Source organism: Monodelphis domestica, chromosome 1 (assembly GCF_027887165.1).
Source record: "Monodelphis domestica isolate mMonDom1 chromosome 1, mMonDom1.pri, whole genome shotgun sequence".
Taxonomy (NCBI): domain Eukaryota; kingdom Metazoa; phylum Chordata; class Mammalia; order Didelphimorphia; family Didelphidae; genus Monodelphis; species Monodelphis domestica.
This window is the reverse complement of record NC_077227.1, coordinates 592253924-592258554: the sequence shown is the minus strand read 5'-3', so window position 1 is coordinate 592258554 and position 4631 is coordinate 592253924. Positions and strand designations below refer to the sequence as shown.

At 38.7% G+C, this 4631-nt stretch overlaps 1 pseudogene; it reads left to right on the top strand.

Moving 5' to 3' along the window:
• The first annotated feature begins 2784 nt into the window (after nucleotides 1–2784).
• Nucleotides 2785–3932, top strand: LOC100618436 (pre-mRNA-splicing factor RBM22-like; annotated as a pseudogene).
• Nucleotides 3933–4631: the final 699 nt, after the last annotated feature.

The following is a 4631-nucleotide window of genomic DNA, read 5'->3' as shown; positions in this document are numbered from 1 at the left end:
ATATACACACGTACATATATATATATATATATATATATATATATATATATATATATATATTTATGTAAATATACTTACATGTACACACATATACATATACTTATATACATATGTGGATATATACTTATATTCATGCATATATATACTTATAAACACACACATACATACACATGCATATGTTCTTACACACATATGTGTATGTATTTATATACATTCATACTTATACACACATGTTTGAATATATAAATATGTATATACTTTATTAATATGTGTTTATATATACATAGTTATACATAGGCATGTATATATTCACCCATACACTTATATAGGCATACTTATTTACATATGTATATGTTTAGATATGTACACATGCACACATCTAATACATGCATATGCATATACTCATATATGCACCACATGTATATGTTTGTATGCTTACATATACATATCATATGTGTCTATATGCAAACATATGTGCACAAACATGAGTATATACTTATCTACAATACATATATGTATATATGCTTACATAGAAGATAGTATATGAATAAATGTATCAATACATATATACATATGCACATGTTTATATGAGTGTGTGCTTATATTCACACATGTTTGTGTATATCTAAATATGTGTATACACATACACATATACATATGTGTGTGTTTATACATACACAGCCTTCTATTCTCTCTATCAATGATCTCTAACTACCATGGGGTTTTTTTTTTAATAGTTTAATAATTTAATAAAAATAAAAATACATTTTTATTTATGTTTAGATGATTCCAAATTTACATATCCAGCCTCAGTCTCTCCTGAGCTTCAGTCCCACATTTCCCTCTTCCTAATGAGTATTTTCCATTAGATACCTTATAGATATCTTAAACTAAACATCTCTAAAAGAAAACTCATCTTTTATTCAAACCAATCTTTCTTCCTAACTTCCTTATATCTGTTGAGATTGCCACTATCCTCTAGACTTCCAGATTCACAACCTTGGAGTCATCCTTGACCCTTCCCTTTCTGACATTACCCCATCCCTACATCTATTGAGATGTCATGTCTTATTTATTCTCTCTTCATGTTAGATCTCACATTCATGGACTTCATCCTGGGATTTAAAAGCTTCTTAATTAGTCTCCCTACTTTCTGCCGCTCCTCTCTATCCATTTTCCACATAGCTACCAAATTAATATTGCTAAAGGACAAATTTGGCCATGTCATTAGTCTACTCAAAAAGTTTTCTTCAGGATAAAATACAGACTCTTCTGACTGGCATTCAATTCCCATTACAATCTGGCTCCAATAAAGCTTCCCAGGCTTACATAATACATTATTCCTTTTTATACATATGATGCAGAAGAAAAACAAAAGAAAACTGGCATTCTTGCTGTTCACACACAACATTTCATCTCCCATCTGCACGCCTTTGTGTGGACTGTCCTAGCACAGAACATCCTCCTTCACTTTAGCTATTTAGTCAGTCAACAAGTGGTGATAAGTAAATGTTTATGATGCAGTAATCTCTATGCTAACTGCTGGTGATTCAAATGGCAAGCAGGGACTGAAGTCACTATCCCAACTTCCACTGTGTCTAAAGAGTGGGGATTTTAGATCATTGCTCCTATATCTCTTCAGCAATCATGGTATACTCATGAGAGCAAAAGGGTTGTCCTTCTAATCCTACTGGTACGAGCCCCCATTGTGGTGTGCTCTTAATCATGATTATAGGTTAATAATCAATTTTGACAGTCAGTCATAAGTAGTTTTTAGAAGGGTAAATTTATTAATGTGATATGATAGGGAAAATTGGCACTAAATATTTCCCCAAAAGTCTATTACATGTTGTCTTACAAACATATATAGAATTTATTTGAAAATGGGCTCATACTTAGAAATCACATATCACAAAAAGGTCACTCACACTTCTGGAAGTCTTTTTCTCTCCCTCATGGAGGTGTTTTTAGGGGTTCCCCTTTGTTGGAGTTCTTTGTAAAGATGTTAATCAGCACTCTGTCTACTTCTGCCTACATGAATGGGAAGTTGGAAAGTTTTTCAGATCTCTAAATTTCTAAGTGCATGGACTGGAAGGAGGAGAGGAGACCAAAGAGAAGATCCAAGTATTTACCTTCTGCCTCAAGCAGTTAGAAAACTTTGTCCTCATTTGCTGCTTGCTATAATCAGAATCTCTCAGTTTCATACTTTTGTTGTTGTTCATTCATGTCTGACCCTTTGATATGCCATGGACCACAACAATCCATGGGGCTTTCTTGCCAAAGATACTAAAAAGGTTTGCTATTTCCTTCTCCAGTGGATTCTTTTGCCAGACTATCAGCAGTTAAGTGATTTGCCCAGAGTCACATAGGTAGAAAGTACCTGGGACTGGATTTGAGCTTGGGACTTCCTGACTCTAGACCCAGTGCTCTAACCAATGAATGACAGCTGCCCTGCTAGTTCAATGATGCCAAATTTAAATAGAACCTGGAGCTTGTAAACCATACAAAAATATCCCTGCAGGCAACATATTGACTTAGAAAATCACATATTAAAATCTACATTTAAGTAATATATTTGGTTCAATGAGCCCACTAAAGCCAAGAGGAATGTCGGGACATGACCAAAAGCTGCAGTTAAAGGAGGCTGCTGTCTTTCTGTGGAGCTTCATAAGAATATGGGCATCTAGCTGAGGTAAGGCTTCAATTCTCAGGTATCTCAGGAACTAGCAGCAGGGGCTCCTACTTCTCCTGGACAGCACCAAGGTCACTGCTGCCACTTCTGAGATGGTAACTTCTCTGGGCTCTGACACCTACAGGAGACAGACCTGGGAGGCTGAGGACTTCCCTATTCTGTGTCTGGAACCTGTACCTGGAACCAAATCCCTACACCCTACAATGACTAAAGAAAGGTGTGGAAAAGAATGCAGAATTTGTGCTAGGTCCTTTGCAGTGTTTTTCTGGTGTTCCAGTGTTGGTGTGTGTTTCAAGAAGACTCAATTGTGCCAAGCCTGCAGCAAGCTCAAAAACGTGTGTTAGTTCTGCCTTTTGGACCCAGAATATGACTTACCCATGTAGTTCCATGATACACAAGTGGCTCTTCAGGATGTCATACCTAAGTTGGATGTGAACAAAGACTACTACCTCCAGAACACTGAGCCAGGGATTTCCAACTTTGATGACCCTTGGCCATTTGGCATTCTTGGAAAGACTCCAGTGACCAGTGACATGCTGCTCCAATTGGCCCAGACCAACTATACCAAAGAATCCTCCTCACCTTTGTTCCTTCTGGGGGAAAGGAGGATGCCAAAGAGGAGAGAGGTGTCCATACCTACATGAGAAGCCCCCCAGATCCCGTGGCAGAGAAGCTTTTAAAATGGCCTTCAACAATGCTTTTGTCTGGACCCACCAGCTGATGAGACCACATTCTATATTGGTGACCTGAGAGATACTAGTGAGACTGATCTCAGAAATCACTGGGAGCAGTTTGGTGAGATCCTAAAGGTTGGACAGAGGCAACAGTGGACTTTCATCCAATTTTGTTGCCAGGCAAGCTGCAGAGATGACTGTTGGAGAAGTCCTTCAACAAATGAGTTGTAAAGGGGAGAAGGCTTCCTGTGAAATGGGCAAGATCACAGATAGGCAGAGGAAACAGAAAAAGAAGGAACCACAGACTCTGAAGGAAGCTGGAGCTGGTTCCAGGACTTCCTGGAGTTCTTCCTTCTCTAGTAGCTGCCAATTATTTTAATCTCCCATCCACTAGATCTCCAGCAGTAGTTCATGTTGCCCTGCCCCCTCCTCCTCAGATTGCACCCCCAATCCCACTAGATTTTACATCATACATATTCCTTCCAATGGAACCATCACCTCCCTTCATGCCAGCTCCAGGACCCATCCAATATCCTTCTCAGGATTGTAAGAGGGAAAATTATGAGACTGGCTATAAATAATTTTATTAACAAAAAGTAGTAGATGGAAAAGGAGGAGAGATAAACAGGTTATTTTCTTGTTTGCTCCATTTAGCTTGCTATTCTGTAGCCGCCATTAGGGCCCCATAGCCATGCTCACAGGAAAGTCCAACTAGCAAGAAACAAGGAAGAGAAGAGAGTGAAAATCAGGTCTTGCCTCCATTTATTAACCTTTTTCTACACCCACTAACTCTCACATATCAAGTCTTGGGAACCAACTGGCTTTCTATTTTGCCTGGGCTGCCTAAGGAGGCACAATCCAGGGGGCATCACCTTGACTCCTTGTCTCATGATCTCTTGATTCTATTGCTGCCATCTTCCAGCTGCCACTCTATCCTCATGACCCAATCCACTCAATGATTTCCTTCTCACAATCTTCCCCTCTGGATCAACTTCAGGCCCATGCCAGGCCTACAGGTAACTGTGAAACCTCAGGAAGTGGGGAAGGTTAATTTCCTTCTCACAGAATCTCCAGAGGATGGGGACTCATACAGGAAAGCTAAAGAGTCCCTCAGTATCTTGCTATAGTGTTAGGACTCTGAGGCAGCAAGATGTTTTAGAAATATAATGTACAAAACTTGAAGCAAATATATTTTTCTCTTTTTAAAGATTTTATTTTACCAACTACATGTAATAACAATATTCCACCTAAGTTTTTTGATCCAA